Here is an 18,712-nt window from a genome sequence, read left to right on the forward strand (position 1 = left end):
CTCCTCCTGGGTTCAAGCAATTCTTGTGCCTCAGCCTTCCGAGTAGCTGGGACTACAGGTGCACACCACCATGCCTGGCTGATTTTTTATGTATGTATGTATGTATTTTTAATTTTATTTATTTATTTATTTATTTTTAGACAGAGTCTCACTCTGTCACCAGGCTGGAGTGCAGTGTCACGATCTTGGCTCACTGCAACCTCTGCCTCCTGGGTTCAAACAATTCTTCTGCCTCAGCCTCCCGAGTAGCTGGGACAACAGGCGTGCCACCATGCCCAGCTAATCTTTGTATTTTTAGTAGAGACGGGGTTTCACCATGTTGGCCAGGATGGTGTCAAACTCCTGATCTCATGATCTGCCTGCCTCAGCCTTCCAAAGTGCTGGGACTACAGGTGTGAGCCACCGCACCTGGCCTTTCCCCTTTTTAAATTCTTTTCTTTTCTTTTTAGAGATAAGGTCTCACTATGTTAACCAGGCTGGTCTCAAACTTTTGGCCTCAAGAGATCCTCCCGCTTCAGCCTCCCAAAGTACTGGGATTACAGGCTGAAAACATTGTTCCATGGTCTTCTAGCTTCCCATGTTAAGTGTTGAGAAGTCCAAATCCCCTAAATCACCTTTGCTTTCTCTGGACTCTTGCAGAAGCTTTCTTTTCCCTCAATATTGTGAAATTCCACCATAATGTGCCATCCTGTGGGTCTGTGTTCATCTGTTGTGTTAGGCGCTTGGGGGATCCTTTCTGCCTATCAATTCATGTCCCTTGGTTTGCTAAATGTTTTCGGGTTATTTTATTGGTTTTTGTCCCCTCTATTTTTTTCTTTTCCTCTTCAATTATTTGGATATTGGATCTTTCAGACTGGCCCTTCGTTTTTCTTATTTTGTCATTCTTTAGTTTTTGTTTATTTATTTATTTTTACCTGTTTGACTTTTTGCTTAACTTTCTGGAAGACTTTCTATGTAGTACCCTATTCAATAGCTGAGTTTTTCATTGTTGCTTTCATGCTTTTAATTTTATGAGCTCCTTTTTATTTTGTCCTCTGAATGCTACTTTGTTGAAACACAACATTCTGTTCCTGTTTCCCGGTTGCAATATCTTCTTTCTCTGAAGGTAGTTTTGTTTTCTTCTCTCTGCATAATTGCTGTATCTTTCAAGTTACAATTGACTTTTTTTTTATCTTTGTATTTCATGATAATGGCTTTCCTTGGATGTCTGGTGCTACTTGAATGTATGTAGACTCCTGATTAGGATCTGATCTAAATGTGCTGACGGGAACCTCGAAGAGGAGTGGGACTTTTGACTCTGAGCCTCACTGTATTGTGATTTGGTGAGCTGTTTGTTGCATAACCTTCAATGTCAGCATCTGTGGGTATTTCCTCTTGGTCTGGTCAAATTCTCAGGGAGGAATCGTCCAGTTTCCTGGCTGATGCTACTTGTTCTGAGACTTTGAGGATTCTATGGTACACATTGGATTGGCTCTCAGCTTTCCCCATTGCTAGCTTGGAATTCAGCTTCTTGATTCTATTACTTCTACCTTTTCTTATAATTGGGAGGTGAAAAAAACTAAATAACAAACAAAGGTATGGCTATGGTGTGAGGTTAAATTCTGGATCCTAATATAAAATTTTTATTTCAGAAAAGAGCCACACCTGTATAAGAAGATGCAAGGACATTATGTATGTCTAGCTGTTCAGCTAACTTTTCAGTCACTTGGGGTAAGAGAGGAAATCTTGGATTTCTAGAACAGCAGAATGTTAGAATTGGAAGGCACCTTGGGGCTAATAAAGCTGACACATGTGCAGAAAAACCCCCAAGCCAATCAGCCTATATTTGCTCCAGATGACATTCTCTGAGCTTTGTGTTTGCCTGGCCTAATGGACAGCTAGCTCCAGAGCCTTAAGTACACATCTCCCAAGAGAAGAGGGGGAGCCCAGAAGTCTGGGATCTTGAAGGAAAGGAAACATTAACAGGTGATCTGCCCAGTGGATTATGTATTCACAGAGGCACCAAAGCAAACTGTATATAAGTTGCCTCATCAGGTTTTGCCCCTTTCAATAAAGTTCTGAATATTTGGAAAAGGCTTGGTCCTGGAGGGGAGGGTCAAAGCGTGATTATAAGGAAGAATGATGGAGTAACCCATCACCTCCCATTGCGCTACCAAGGGTAATGCAAGGCTAGAACCCTGATTTCTAAACCCATCATTAAAACCTGTGCCATGGGGCAAGTGATAAAAACTATTGTTATAATACTTATAGCAGCCTTGATTGGTAGAATCATGGTAAAAAAAAAAAAAAAAGGAACCAGAGGCTTTTAAGATGATCTTAGATGTCATTCTGGTTGTTTTTTCTCTTGTAATTGCACTCATGTGGAAATATACTGACTTGATGCCATATCCTCCCTTTTTGGTTTTACCATATTTTGTATTTTTTTTTTTTTTTTACTGGAAAATCTGCTAGACAAATTCTAAAAGAGCTGTAACCCTATTTTTATATTTTGTATTTAATTGTAATTATTTATATGAATGGGCATTAAACTTATGTTTTTCAAATTTCAAAATGTGTAAGTATCCTCTTTTCCCATGTACCCAGGCCCTAGTTTCCTTCTCTAGAGCCAGCCAATGTTATCAGTTTTTAAAATGTATCTTTCAGAAGCATTTTATCCACATACGAGTAAATAAGCACATATTCCTTTTTTCTTCCTTTTTACCTTTTGCACAAATAGTAGCATTCTACACAAGGTTTCTGCACCTACCTCCCCACCGAATACTACTTACTGTTGCCTCACATACTTCTGCATAGTAGTCCATTGTATGGATGAACCATGATGGATTTAGCCAGTCCATTATTGATGACCCACTGGGCACAATATGACGCTTTGGTGATATGGAATTTTGGGCTTTGGAGGAAGATATTTGGGTAAGGAGCTACCTTTTCAAAGACTCCAGTCTCCCTGCCTACCCTACCAGGAGTTTGAGATGAACTGATGAGGATCTGCCTTGGAGAAAGAACTGGTTGGGGAGATTTTGCAAAGAAAGAGTTATGGGATGTAGGGATTTACTGGACATTGGAAAAGAGGAAGAAGCATTAGGGAAGATGCCAAGGTTTGAGCTAGGATGAAAGGAAGAATTCAGGCTTGGAGCTGATTGTGGGGAAGGATAGTACCCATCCATTTTCACATGCTGCTTTTGGAAAAACCTCTAGATAGAGGTGTTGAGTAGTCACTTGGAGATACAGGATTATAGTTCAGAAAAAATAACTATAATAATAGGATAATAGATAATATATTATCTATAATTGAGATAGAGGTGATGGTAGGTAGAGGCCATGGCAGGAGATGAATAGAGTCAGAATTGAGAGTGAGATGTGGAGAGGCCAAGGATGAAGCCTTTTTTTCTTTTCTTTTCTTTTTGAGAAGGAGTCTCACTCAGTCGCCCAGGCTGGAGTGCAATGGCACGATCTTGGCTCACTGTAACCTCCGCTTCCCAGGTTCAAGCAATTCTCATGCCTCAGCCTCCCAAGTAGCTGGGATTAAGGGTACCTGCCACCAGGCCCAGCTAATTTTTTAATATTTTTAGTAGATACAGGGTTTCACCATGTTGGCCAGGCTGGTCTTGAACTCCTGACCTCAGGTGATCCACCTGCCTCGGCCTCCCAAAGTGCTGGGATTACAGGCATGAGCCACTGCGCCTGGCAAGGATGAAGTCTTAAAGTAGAATCATGTTCAGGGTCATCAGGAAAAGGAAGTGACCAATGAAGGAGACAGAGAAGAAGCACTGGAGAGAGAGAGAATGAGAGGATACTGTAGTACCACCAAAGTCAGATGAAGAGTCCCACCAAAGAAGGCAGAGCTTGGTCAAAAGACCAAAGGTGGTCGGGCTGAGGCAGGTGGATCACGAGGTCAGGAGTTCGAGACCAACCTGACCAACATGGTGAAACCCTGTCTCTACTAAAAATACAAAAATTAGCCGGATGTGGTGGTGTGCACCTGTAATCCCAGCTACTCAAGAGGCTGAGGCAGGAGAATCACTTGAACCTGGGAGGCGGAAGTTGCGGTGAGCCGAGATCACACCTTTGCACTCTAGCCTGGGCAACAAGAGCGAAACTCTGCCTCAAAAAAACAAAACGAAACAAAACAACCAAAGGTTACGGGACATCAAGGAGGATGACAACTGAGAGAAAATGTCATTAGATGTGATGAGAACTGAGAGCATGTTTTGCACTGAGGGTTTTTGGGGAAAATCGGGTTGAAGGATTATGAAAGGGGTGCAGTGTGTATAAAATAATATATCACTCCATCACCTTATGCGCCTCCACAGGAGTCATCAGTCCCTGACCATGGCAAGGCAGTGGGACATACACTCCTCTCTCTGCTGCTCCAACCCCAGCTTCCATTCTCTTGCGAGTACATATTGCATCAAATCTGTTGTAGTCCCTTCAAACTTCCTTCTTCGTAAATAAAAACATTGACAAAAGTTATAATACAATACTCTTTGCCCTCTACCACCCAGTTAGCTAAATAGCTGCATGATTCAAAATTTCATAAGGAAGGCCCTGGAAATAATGAGAAGGGAGAATGAGGGAGATTGTGTGTTTATATGTTTAATTAAGATATACTGTGCACACACAGGAAAGTACATAAATCTTAAGTGCACAGCTTGATGAATTTTTTTTTTTTTTGAGACGGAGTCTCGCTCTGTCGCCCGGGCTGGAATGCAGTGGCTGGATCTCAGCTCACTGCAAGCTCCGCCTCCCGGGTTTACCGCCATTCTCCTGCCTCAGCCTCCCGAGTAGCTGGGACTACAGGCGCCCGCCACCTCGCCCGGCTAGTTTTTTGTATTTTTTAGTAGAGACGGGGTTTCACCGTGTTAGCCAGGATGGTCTCGATCTCCTGACCTCGTGATCTGCCCGCCTTGGCCTCCCAAAGTGCTGGGATTACAGGCTTGAGCCACCGCGCCCGGCCAGCTTGATGAATTTTTACACAATATGTATTGTATAACCAATATCCAGACCCTGATATAGAACATTTCTAGCATTCTGGAAGGCTTCCTCCATGCCCCTAGCTGTGATTATGGAGAACTTACCCAACTCCAGAGAGGAGAGTCAGATAAGTTCTCTCCCCATGGGGGAGAGAAGGAAGGGATAAGTGTTGGGAGCAGCAGAGGAAATAACTTTTTGATATTACACTCCTAGATAATATCTGCATCACTTGTCCTGTCTTTAATGTTTTGGCTGCTCCTGAGAAGCAGGATAGCATGATGGTAAACAGTGTGGACACAGGGCTGCTGCATGGGTTTGAATCTCAGTCCTACCACTTACTGGCTTTGTGGCCATTCATAACTTATATAGCATACCTCAATTTTCTCATCTGTAAAATGCAGCAGTAATGGCACCTACTTGATAGGATGAGGGAAAAGATCGAATGAGACACTGAGAAAAGTGCCTGGCACATGGTCAGCACTCAATAAATGTTAGCTCTTTTTAAATAATTAACAGGAATTCCAGGTGCACTACCAGAGCCAATGGAGCATATATGTTGTGAGTGGGTCATGTTGACCCTTCAAATCTCACCCTCAGCTATATCTATAATACCGCTTATAAGGAACCAGGGCTTTTCACTCTGTCTTCCTTCTCTTACATGGGTACACGCTCTTTTCAGGATTCAGTCTCTGCCTGGCATCTCTGATCTAGCCTATCCCTGAGCTCTGCACATGCAGCTGAGGGAGTGGAAATGCCAAGTCTGGCTCTGGTGGTGACCTTATCAAGACCTTTCCAACATACTTGCTGGGTCATCGGAAAGGCTTGCTCACTGTGCAGTCCAGCCAGCTTCCAAGGAATTCATCAGTGGGCTGGAATCGGGGTGTGTGTGACCTCGGCTGCTCCCAGGGCTTGCCCCTTCCTTCTCCACACCCTGACTTCACTTCTGGAGTGGGACCAGTTCTTCACAATCACGGCCAGGGTGACAGCAAGGTGTGATGGATGGACGAGGAGCCACAGAGTGGCAGGGTGCTTGGTCAGAAACTCAAGGCTGTGTTTATGAGAAGGAAGAGGCTGTTTCCTGGAGCAAGCATAATGCAGCTCTAAAAAAGGCAGGGGAAATACATCATGCAAGGGAGCATAACCCTGGGAGGGCCACTGGGAATCAGAGTACCAGAGAAGCCCTGGCAGGTCAAGGTGCCTCTGACAAGGCCTTTTTTATAGGCCATTTGCGTGAGGGTTTGCTGCTGTTCCCTGCAGAACTGACAGCCACTCAAGGTCTCAGTGGGAGCTTGGAAGCTAATCTTAGCTGTTGCTTTCCAGACCTTCTCCACTGGTCCTGCTGATGCATTTGGAAAAGAAAGAACAAACTCTATTGTTTTAAAAAACTGCAAAAATGACCATTTTGGCTGTTGACTCTTGCATTGCTGCAAATAGATTGGGATCATAAGCTCCTTCCTTTCTTTCCAAACCCAGGGCAAAAGAAAGTTTAACTGGATTCTCCCTATGGTTAAGAGAGGTACCAAAATGTGTTTTCTCCAAAGAGTGTTAACAGCTGTTCATCCCTAAAGCATTCTTGCTGCCCTGGTTTCCCTGAAGATCCTATTGTGCTATAAAGGAGACTCTGGATAAAATGAGCACTCTGTGTTAGTTTCCTGTGGCTGCTGTAACAAACGGCCACAAACTTAGTAGCTTTATACAACAGAAATTCATCCTCTTACAGTTCTGGAAATGCAAAGTCCAAATTGAGTCTTATGAGGTTAAAATCTAGGTGCTAGTAGGGCTGGTTCCTTCTGGAGGCTCCAGGGCAGAATCCGTTTCTTGCCTCTTTCAGCATCTGGCGGCTGCTGTTATTTCTTGGCTTGCAGCCCCTTCCTCCGTCTTCAAAGCCAGTGGCATAGCATTTTCTATCTCTGAGCCTGCCTCTCTCGGCTTCTGTCATGTGTCTCTTTTGTAGTCTCATCATCCTCTGCCTCCCTCTTATAGGACAACACTTGGGATTAATTTAGGGCCTACCTGGATGATCCAGAATACTTTCCTCATTTCAAGATCCTGCAAAGACCCCTTTGCCCATACAAGGAAACATTCACAGGTTCCATAGAGTGAGAAATTGGATATCTTTGGGAGCTGTGATGTTTAATGTTATGTGTCAACTTGACTGGGCTATGGGATGCCCAGATAGCTGGGAAAACATTATTTCTGGATGTGTCTGTGAGGGTGTTTCTGGAATCGGTAGACTGAGGAAGGAAGATCCACCCTCAGCCATGTGGGGGTGCATCTCCAACCTGTGGAGTGCCTGAGTAGAACAAAAAGATAGAGGAAAGGGCAAATTTGCTCTCTTTCTGCTTAAACTGAAGCATCCATCTTCTTCTGCCCTCAGGCATCAGATAACAACGCTCTTGGTTCTCAGGCTTTAGGGCTTAGACCAGCACTTACACCATCAGCCACTCAATTCTCAGGCCAGATGGCAGATTATGGGACTTAGCCTCCATAGCCGCATGAGCCAATTCCTGCAATAAATCTCCTCTCTCTCTCTCTCCATATATATATATATATATAGCTATGCCAAAAAAGCATCTTTAAAATTGAATCTGATTTTTTTTAGTTTAAACATGTGGTACTTTCAAGTTTACCACACTTCTCACACTCTATATTGGCATATTTCCAATTTATTCATTACTTATTCGGCCCCTGAAGGCATTTGAGTTTGTAGCCTCTGGGGTAAGGTCTTTTGTGATGGGATAGAGGCTGCCACATTTTCAGAGTGAAAGCTGTTAAGATAAGGACAACTATGTTTACAGCCACATCCCGTTATATAGGAGATCTATCTATATGTATATGTATATCTATAGCTATCTATTTCCTCTATTGGTTCTGTTTCTCCATATAACCTTGACTAATACAGGGGCCATTATTTAGCCTACCATACTCTCAAGTAACTATGGGAATTTATTGAACATTTACTGTGTGCTAAGTACCATGCTAAATGTCTTAATGCAGGTGCCCCTTTAACTCTCCAACCTTGTAAGTAGCCACTGCCCCTAATCAGCAAGCAATAACAGCTAACACTCATTTGATTCTTATTATGTGCCAACCTCTCTTCTTGGACTTTAGATGTATTAACTCTCCTAACCCTCACAGCAACCCATAAGGTTTGTATTATTATCTCCATCTCAGAGGTAGGGAAACTAAGGCATAGACAGGTTAAGTAACCTGCCCAAGATCTTCTAATAAGAGGCAAAATTGGAATGTAAACCAAATCACATAATTACTAAACTATCTGCCAGTCCAGCTTTGTTCTTCTTACTTTATAGCAGAAGAAAATGTACCTGGCTCTTGATTGTCCTTACTCCATTGACACAACGAAAGTGGTACTGTGATTTGAGGGTCACCGAGGAGGTGAGTAGGCCAAATATTCGGGGGTTTTTTTCACTGCCTGGATGTGTTCCTTTGCGTTCAGTATTGTCCTTATATCCCCTTTGAAACTAAGCATTCTTGGAGGAGTAACATTGTCATTAGTGCAGTGGTGTTAATAGGTTTACTGATAATTTTTTTGAGATAGGTTCTGGCTCTGTCATCTAGGCTGGAGTGCAGTGGTGCAATCACAGCTCACTACAGCTTCAACCTCCTGAGCTCAGGTGATCCTTGCACCTCAGCCTGGATGTAGCTGGGACTACAGGCACCTGCTACCACAACCGGCTAATCTTTTTGTCTTTTTGGAGAGACAGGGTCTCACTATGTCTCAAACTCCTGGGCTCAAGCGATCCTCCCACTTTGGCCTCCCAAACTGGCACTATTACATATGTGAGCAACCATGTCCGGCCCTGAGAAATGTTTATAATAGAAAGAGAAGCACAAACTTGGAGAGTTAATAAAGAGAAAGCTGGTATATGGCATGCCAGGGTCAAAAAGTTGGTGGAAGTTTGCAGAATAAAGTCAACCAACTTCTGTTCTGGGAGGAAGAAGACACGGGAAGAAGAAGAGAGAAGAGAGAAGAAGGAGAAGGAAGAGGAGGAGGAGAAGGAGAAGGAGGAAGAGAAGGAGGAGAAGAAGAAAAAAGAGAGAGAGAGACAGAGACAGAGACTTAAAAGCAGGCTTGACTTGACAAATGAAAATTAGAGTGTCAAATTTGCTTCAAGGTAGGCGAAGCTAAAATTGTGGAACAACCAGAAACTGGAGCAGGTACTTTACTGGGAAGCAAGGTGGAGAGAAGAGATGATAAAAAGAACTCACTTCTTTAGACTTTTCATTCCAATAAAACCCCAGTCCATAACCACAATCTGTTAACTCAAGAAGTATTCATTAAATTCCTACTGTGTGCTCAGGGTTTTCCTAAGAGCTGCCACTGGAGAGACTCCCACCATCATGAATATAATCATGATGTAATCGAAAACTGGCAACCCAGGGGCCTAATTCTAAAAGCAATTTTTTTTTTTTTAGCCAGGAAAGCATTTTAAAAATTGAATCAGATTTTTGAGTGTAAGCATGTGCTTTCAAGCTCACTACACTTCTCACATTCTATGTTAGCATATTCCTATTTATTCATTACTTATCCAGTCCCTGAAGGCATTTGAGTTTGCAACCTTTGGGGTAAGGTCTTTTGGTATGTGATAGAGGCTGCCAAACTTTCAGAGTGAAATGTGTTAGGCCAAGGAAAACGATGCTTACAACCATCTTAGTAACACTAGAAGGTCAAGGTCACACATCTGACCTTTCAGTCTCGTTTGTCCACTACGTGTACCCCATTAGAAGACCCATATGTCACAAATTTTACTGCCACAAATTATAGGGTCAGATCATTTGCCACTTTGTTCTCCACCCTTGGCTGTCCTGGGAGGCTGAGGGTTGTTTCTCTTTCTCAGTACATTGGTGTTTGTCTCAATGGCTTTTAATGGGTGGGCAAGATTCACCTTTAGTCTTCACGTGTACATGGGTCGTGTGGCTAAGAGGGTAGTTTGGTTCAAGACTCATTGGTGGCTGGCAAGGCCTGAGGTACCAACAGCATGTCAGATGATTCTGCCAAAAGTGATTGGATGTCAGAGTTAGAAGAGAAAGCTTAGATTCATTCATTCATTCAACAAATATTGAACGCTAGCATTTTGCTGGATGCTGGGATCACAGCAGTAAAAGACAAAGTTCCTGTCCTTGTGAAACTTATGTCTAATAATGCAGCTATGCAGAAATCATGTATGCAGTCCAATGCCTTTAGCATACAGACAAGGAAATCAGGGTCATATGGGGCACATGAATTGCCTAAAGTCATACATCTTGTAAGTGACAAAACAGGGCTGAAAAAAAGGTTTGATGCTGATTGCCTGGCTTTTTCTACTTCTTCTTTCCGTCTTACCTTCACATTTTTCTGAATGGTTTTTATCCGCTTTCATTTTCCACAATGATCCATCCTAAACCATTCTGCTACTGAAGTTGACCTTATTGAGGTCTCCTGAGCTTGATTATCTATTGATTCTTCCATCTTCAAGAGTTGAGCTTTTTGTCCCTTATTTGTAGAGCAACTTCCTTCCTTTATATTATGTTTTTTTTTTCCCTTTAAGTTATATTCAAAGGCTTTACTACCTTCTGTAGTTATTTTATTTCTACAAATGGGTTAAATCCTTAAATCTTTGTTTAAGAGTGGGTTTTTTGTTTTTTGTTTTCTTTGAGACAGAGTCTTACCCAGTCGCCCAGGCTGTAGTGCAATGGCGCCATCTCGGCTCACTGCAACTTCCACCTTCTGGGTTCAAGCGATTCTCCTGCCTCAGCCTCCTGAGTAGCTGGGACTACAGGTGTGCACCACAACATCCAGCTAGTTTTTGTATTTTCAGTAGAGACAGGGTTTCACCATGTTGGCTAGACTGGTCTCAAACTCCTGACCTCAGGTGATCTTTCCACTTCAGCCTCCCATAGTGCTGGGATTACAGGTGTGAGCCACCACACCTGGTCTTAAATTGGTCATTTTTACAGAAGAGTACATGCTACATGATTCCATTTCCATGAAATTTTTGGAAAGGGAGATTCCAATTACATGAAATTCTAAACATTCTAGAAAAGGGAAATGTATCAGTAGTTGCCTAGGGTCAGAGGTGGGAAATTACTGCAAAGAGCCACAGTGGTTTTGGGGGACAGAAATGTCTTATTTGTTCAATTTGGTGGTGGTTACACGTGTATATACATATGTGAAACTTGCCAAACTATATGCTTAAAATGGATGTGTTTTATTGTTTGTAGATTATACTTCAATAAAGTTGACTTTTTGAAAAAGAAACCTTTTGAAATAGGCTTGCCTCTCTGCAAAGAAACAACTAGGATCTGCCAGCTACAGAGTTCAGACTTAAAATGCAAAGACTTAACTTCAGAGAGTGAGACTGGAGACGTGAATCTGCTCAGCTCATTTGGTTTCATTTGCCATGTGCCTGTCATGATGTAGGATTTTGCAGCAAGGAGTGTGATTCTGGTATCTATATATATAAAATATAGATACATATTTTTGTGTGTCAGTGGGGGGTTGTGGAGAGGGGTAAGGAGTGGAGAACAACATGGTCTTTAAATATGAGCCAAATTCTCCACCTAGTACTTAATTTATAGAGCACTGCTCTTGTCCAGGAGAGAAATCTGGCTATGGAGAGTCTTTAGAGAGGCATGTAAATATGGGCACATCTATTCTACTTTATGGTTGAATTATGGACTTTTCAAGCATAGTTTTTATTATATATGTTTTTTTACCATGTAAGCTGACTTTACAACTTAACTATCCCTCATTTAAAAATCAACTCTACTCTATTTTCAGTATGACTGGGGCTAAAGAATAGAACCAAATTCTAGGTCCATCACTGTCTAACTTCCCTCTGGGATATTTGGTGGGATATTTTCCTGGAGTCTTGACTCCATTTATCAATCTGCAACTAAGCCTGGCCAGCTCCTTGTCTCTGAATATGGATGTCTATGTGCATGTGTGAGTAAGTGGCTGTGGTTGGTGGCTTTGTCTCTTCTATTGACTTAGAAGTATTTCCAAATTCCTGGAAGTAAGAGGTTAAGTTCATTTTTACAATAATATGAGTATGTGCAGTGGTCTCTGTGGTGACCTGATAAATGCTTGCAGACCATTTGATTTCCTCTGTTTTTCTAATCTCCAGTTGTAATTACAATTTCATGTTTAAGGGGCTCAGGTAAACACCCTTGGTGTGTAAAACAAAATGCCCCCACAGAAGCACCACAGAGCTGGGGAAGCTATCCCAGGGGGTCCATGCAATTAGTTCACTGAAGTTACCCAATGTTTCTCCAGCCTCAACCTAGCCTCTGGGTGATGGACATTCTGTTTTGGGAAATGATTCATATACTATTTATTCCTGGCAATATTTTAGATTTGCTGTGCACTTTGTGTGTTTCATAGTACTTTCACATTATCCTCATAACCAACCTGGGAAGTATATTGGACAGATATCCCCATTTCACTGACAAAAAAACTGAGGCTCAGAGAAGCCTTGAGATCTGCCCAAAGTCGTATGGTGAATTAGCAGCAGAGTTGGAACAAGGACCAAGAGGTGCGGACAATTAACTATACAAGGGCAGAATAGAAACCTTTAGAATTATCATGAAGGGATTTATCAGTCAAATATATGAGGAAGGCAGCCACAATTTATTGAATACCTATTATGTGTCAGGCATTATGACGGAAGCTTTATGTATATTACCACCTTGAAGATCATAGAAAATGTGTGGAGTTGTGATTATGGAGGGGATGGCGAGATGTGGCTTTTTTATTGTCCTATTTTACAGAAGAGGAAATTAAAGATCTAAAAGAATGAATAACTTGTTCAAGGTACTGGAAGGAAATCCAGCCACTGTTCCTTTTATTTTCTGTTTCATTTTTATTTATTTAATTGACAAAATAGTATTTATATATGGTATACAACATGATGTTTTGAAATATGTATACATTGTACAATGGCTAAATCAAGCTTATTAACATATCAATTTTCTCATATACTTATCATTTTGTGTGTGTGTTGAGAACACTTACATTCTATTCTCTAAGCAATTTTCAAGTGTACAATACATTGTTGTTAACACTAATTGCCGTGATGTACAATAGATCTCTTATTTCTCCTACTTAACCAAAATTATGTATACTTTGATCAACATCTTCCTAGTCCACTTCCTTTATCCCCAGCCCTGGTAACAATCACCATTCTACTCTCTGCTTCTGTGAGTTCAACTCTTTCAGATTTCACAAATAAGTGAGATCATGTGGTATTTGTCTTTCTGTGGCTGGCTTATTGTACTTAATATAATGACCTCCAGGTTCATCCACGTTGTTGCAAAAAACAGAATTTTCTCCTTATAAAGGCTTGATAGTATTCATTGGATATACATGCCACATTTTCTTTTTCTGTTTCCTTTTCTTTTTTTTTTTTGAGAGAGGGTCTAGCTCTGTTGCCCAGGCTAGAGGGCAGTGGCACAATCTCAGCTCTCTTCAATCTCTACCTCCTGGGTTCGAGTGACCCTCCCACCTCAGCCTCCCAAATAGCTGAGACTACAGGTACGAACCACCGTGCCTGGCTAATTTTTAAATGTTTTGTAGAGAGGGGGTTTCACCATATTGCCCAGGCTGGTCTTGGACTCCTGGGCTCAAGCGATCCAGCTGCCTTGGCCTCCCAAAGTGCTAGGATTACAGGTGTGAACCACTGCCCCCAACCTGTACCACATTTTTAAAATCCATTCATCCACTGATGGACGCTTAGATTGATTCCATATTTTGGCTATGCTGCAATGAACATGGGAGTGGAGATAGCTCTTTGACACACTGATTTCATTTCCTTTCAATATATACTCGGTAGTGGGATTGCTGGATCAAATGGTAGTTCTATTTTTAGTTTTTTGAGGAATCTCCACAGTTTTCCATATGGCTACACTAATTTATATTCCCATTAACAGAGTACGAGGGTTTCCTTTTCTCCACATCCTCATCAACACATATCTTTTGTATTTTTGATAACAGACATTCTAACAGGCATGAGATGATATCTCATTGTGGTTTCCACCTGCATTTCCCTGGTGATTGGTGATACTGAGCATTCTTTTTCATATGGCTCTTGGCCATTTGTATGTCTTCTTTTGAGTAATGTCTGTGCAGGTTCTTTGTCCGTTTCTAAACTGGGCTACTTGTTTTCTTGCTATTGAGTTGTTTGAGTTCCTTATATAGTTTGGGTGTTAAGCCACATCGGATGTATGGTTTTAAATATTTTATCCCATTCCATGGGTTGTCTCTCTTCACTCTGCTGATCACCATTCCTTTTATCAGAATATCCAAGAATACACAGATGACCAAGCCCCAGTCACTCCTTAACCTCAGCTTCAGCCTCTGCTTCCTTCTCTCAGCCTCCACCCTCATTATTGATCTTCATCTTCAACTTTGTTCTCAAGCTCAACCTCATTCTCCATTTCATCTTCTCCAAGTGATCAAAATCAGTCTCAATAAACAGTATTTAATGATAAGGAATTGCATGTTTCCTGAGTAACCGCACCTACTCTCCAACTTGCCAGCACAATTTCGGACATGCTATTTTTCTTTTGACAGTCGGTAGGTAGTTGTTTTTATGTATTTCCATTGAATAAGTTTGTGTGTTGTTTTCTCCAGCAATTGGTAAGTCCTCCAGGATAGGAACTGTGGCTGAATTTTAGGCCAAGAAGATAGCAAAGCTGTATTTGCATTGTGGGCAGTTAATATGTTTGTTCCTGGTGATGACATGTGTACTCTCACATTAGGAACACAAGATTTCTTCACTGATCATTTTCATCTGCTGTTTGTGTTGGATCTAGTTTATCACTTTTTCTTATTCTCATGATACATTATTTACTATTATCATTAGATTTTACTCAATGTATATTTATTGTGCTAGGTAACAAGAATACAAGAAGAACAGACACAAACTCAACTCAGACTTTAAGTCTAGTGGCACCAACTAAGTTTCTCTCTCTCTGTCTTTCTCTCTCTCTTTTTAGACAATGTCTCACTCTGTTGCAGGCTGGAGTGCAGTGGCTTGATCATGGCTCACTGCATCCTTGACCTCCTGGGTTCAGGTGATTCTCACACCTCAGCCTCCTGAGTAGCTGAGACTACAGGTGCATGCCACCTTGCCTGGCTATTTTTTTTTCTTTCTTTTTTTTTTTTTTGTAGAGACAGGGTCTCCCTATGTTGCCCAGGCTGGTCTCGAACTGCTGGGCTCAAGCAATCTCCCTGCCTCAACCACTCAAAGTGCTGAGATTACAGGCATGAACCACTGTGCCTGGCCTGTTTTTCTCATTTTTAAATGCATTTTATTTACTTTGGTTTTGTACTTGTTTCCAAGAAGTAATTCAACTTGAAAGAATAGCCACAATTTTGTGAAAAATTGTTGGTTTCTTCTTGCAAGGACCAGGAGAGACGGCAGCTTTTGAGATGTGATTCTTTTCAATGGTTCTTTAACCACAATATAGCTGAATTTGCTCTTATATTTGGCATGCTTTGCATTTTTCTAGCATTCAACCAGACTCCTCTATTTCCTTTTAATGAGGAGGAAACTTAGGTTAAATAAAAGTGCACCCCCCTCCCCTCCCCGAAGTAGTAAGATGCTAAAGAAAGATTAGGAACACTTGTACAGAAAGCAGAAAGGAGAACTTTTCATGATTCATGATCTTTGCCTTGGAAGGAGATTGATTTGTTATGTTGGATAACCCCAGCCACAGCTAATTGCAAGATGTCCATGCTTGGGGAATATGACAGGCTGGAGCTGTGGTGTTCTCGCCTGACTGAATCTTAGTGAAGGAGTGTGTAGAGACGCACGCTGCCCTTTCCTCTCAGTGTGCTGATTTAGAGCTGGAGTAGATCAGTGTGTGAAGCAAAAGTATAGGGTTCCCTGTCCTAGAACCTTCTAGTTAGGAAAATACTTTGTCACATCTTTTAGAAGGCAGCCAACTAGATAAACATCATTTTGTTTCTCAGAGCATAAAGAATAAATTCTAAGCCGGACACAGTGGCACATGCCTGAAGTCTCAGCTACTCGAAAGACTGAGGTGGGAGGATTGCTTGAGTCTGGGAGTTCAAATCTAGCCCGGGCAGCATAGAGAGACCCCGATCTCTAAACAAACAAACAAACAAACAAACAAAAAAGCTAAAACAAAAAACGAAAGAAACAAAAAAGAATAAAATTTAAAGTGTCCCCTCCCTACTTATGCGATCTGTCAATAAAACTGATTACATTATTATTGCTGTTTCATTTCCCATTGTCCAATGTAGTTTACTATGGTGGTTTCACAGTATAGACCAGAGTAGTAAATACTTTAGAAGAATGGGAGTTTGGGATATATTTTGTGATGCAGAGCAGGTAGGAAGGTACACATCCTTTGCCCAGTATCTTTATCCTGTTATGTATCTTTATTTTTTTCTAGATCCTTCATAATCAGGGGCTCCCTTATCTCCCTAAACTTGTTTTCCATATGGTTCCTCAATCAAAACCCCTCTCACAGGTTAGGTCAAGTTTCCTTATTTTCCTCTCTCCCCCACAGGATACAAATCCCTCCCTCAGTTCCCCTTGGGAGGAATGCCTTTTCTGCCTTTCCCAATCCTTTCCTTCCTCCAAGGTCCACTTTAGACCAGCGTCCTCCATCAAGTCCTCCCTGACAGCTCCTGCTCAGCGCCCTCTTCCTTCTCTGACCTCCTCACATACAATGCTGTGTGATAATAATAGCCTCCATTGGCTCAGTGGTTGACAAAGCACTGCCCTCACTTTTGATTTTCATGAGCCCCAGGGGTTGTTAAGGATTTTCTTGTCCCCAAGAGAGAATGAAAAACCAGCCCAAGGCCATATTGCCAGTAAATGGCAAAAAACTGGGATGTCAGTCCAGGTCCTTGAAGTCCAAAGCTTTTCTATGACTGTCCTTTGTCTCTAACTCATACATCTATACCTCAACAGTGCCTAGCTCAGTGTTGTGAAAAATCAGATGCTCCAATAACTATTTGTGGATTGTTGTATTGATCTCAACAATATCACCCTATATGCCACCTGCTCCCAACTCAAAGTGGCTGTCTCTATTTGTCGTGAGCCATCAGCGTGGATGAGGGAGGGTCTGTAATGCACAAGAGGTGGAAGGTCTGCTCTTTCAGGCATCATCTGTGATGGAAGCTGTAGTTGAGGACCGGGGTCTCCAAGGAGGCTATCTGGGAGGGGCATGATCTCCCTGAAGAGAGAGTGGGGTGAAATACCTCTAAAGCAAGGCAGAATGAGGACATGATTTCACTTGTTTATGAGGGGCTTTTTAAAATCAAAGAAAAGGAATTTTTAAAAAAAACACAGAGAAAATCTCTCTCCTTTGGCTGAGTGACATTTCATGCCCGTTCATATCGTTATGTCAGTCTTTGAAAAATGAAGAACTAAAGCAGTCTCTTTTCTCACTAGACAAAAGGAAGAACTGGGTGTTTCCCCAGGAGGAGACCCAGATGTGATGAGTGAAGCATTAGGATTGAAGCTGAGTCACCCCAGCACTGGAGGTGTGGGGTGGGGTCAGAGCTTTCTCCTGAGCCTTCAAAGCCAGCAAAGTGCATAGGGCCATAGCCACACATACTTGTTGGCTGCAACCAGTGCTGGTAATGTCAGCATCAGGGGCATAGTTCAGGGAGAATCTATAGCTGTCTTTCTTTCAAAATGGATTTTCTCTAGATCAGGTGGGCTGGTGTTTTGTTAATGACTTAAAAATAATTTAAGATTCACAAGAAGGTACAAAATAGTACAGAGAATTCCTTTGTACCCTTCACCCAGCTCCCCCCAGGGATAACATCTAACCATTATTCATTTGTTTTTAATGCAGTATTTAAGAACAAATAATTTATTATTACCTCATGGTTCTGAATGTTGACAAGCTCCGCTGGGTGGTTCAGTTGCTATCACATGACAGCTGATGCTAGAGTCATTTGGAAGTTTCTTCTCCCGTGTGAAGCTGGTCTAGTCAGGCATCTCCTTCTCCATGCAGGCTCTCCAAGTGGGTAGCTCAGGCATTCTAACAGCAGAGCAGTGTCAGCGTGAAGATTTCTTCTATGGTGGCTTCCTCAAAAGTGGTTGCTCCAAGAGGCCTGAGTGAAAGCTGAAAGGCTTCTTATGATCTAGTCTTGAAAGTCCCAGAACATTTTATTGGTCAAGTAAGTCACTAATGCCAGCCAGATTCAAAGGAAAGAGAAGTTAGACTCCACATCACAACAGAAGTGGCAAAAAAAAAAAAAAAAAAAAAAAATTGGATGGCTGTCTTCAATCCACTACAACTGCCCTGCAGTTTGGTGGTCACCAAATGAGTGGATGAGCATGCTAAGGAAGAGATCATTAGAACTGGTATTACGGTCATTAATAGGATAAGTCCTTATGTCTGATTGGCCCTATGACAATTGTCATTCAGTTACTGTGTCACAGCACCAGTAGGTAGTATTTGTTCAATAAATGTGTGACAGAGGCTCATGCCTATAATCCCAGCACTTAGGGAGGCTGAGGCAGGAGGATTACTTGAGCTCAGGAATTCGAGACCAGCCTAGGCAACATAGTGAGACTCCCATCTCTACAAGAAATAGTAATAATAATAAAAACTATCTGGGCATGGCAGCGGGCACCTATAGTCCCAGCTACTTCTCAGGAGGCTAAGGTGGGAGGATCACTTGAGCCTGAGAGTTTAAGGCTGCAGTGAGCTGTGTTCTCGCCACTGCAATCCAACCTAGGTGACAAAGCGA

At 42.0% G+C, this 18,712-nt stretch overlaps 1 long non-coding RNA gene and 1 pseudogene across 5 annotated transcripts in view; one reads left to right on the forward strand and one right to left on the reverse strand.

Annotated features, from left to right (window-relative positions):
• Positions 1-18,712, forward strand: part of LOC117068710 — a 90,534-nt gene that overhangs the window by 27,919 nt on the left and 43,903 nt on the right. The window lies entirely within an intron of this gene.
• Positions 2,436-2,478, reverse strand: LOC117069925 (annotated as a pseudogene).

The sequence above is a fragment of the Trachypithecus francoisi genome, unplaced genomic scaffold (genome assembly GCF_009764315.1).
Source record: "Trachypithecus francoisi isolate TF-2019V2 unplaced genomic scaffold, Tfra_2.0 Contig01579, whole genome shotgun sequence".
Taxonomy (NCBI): domain Eukaryota; kingdom Metazoa; phylum Chordata; class Mammalia; order Primates; family Cercopithecidae; genus Trachypithecus; species Trachypithecus francoisi.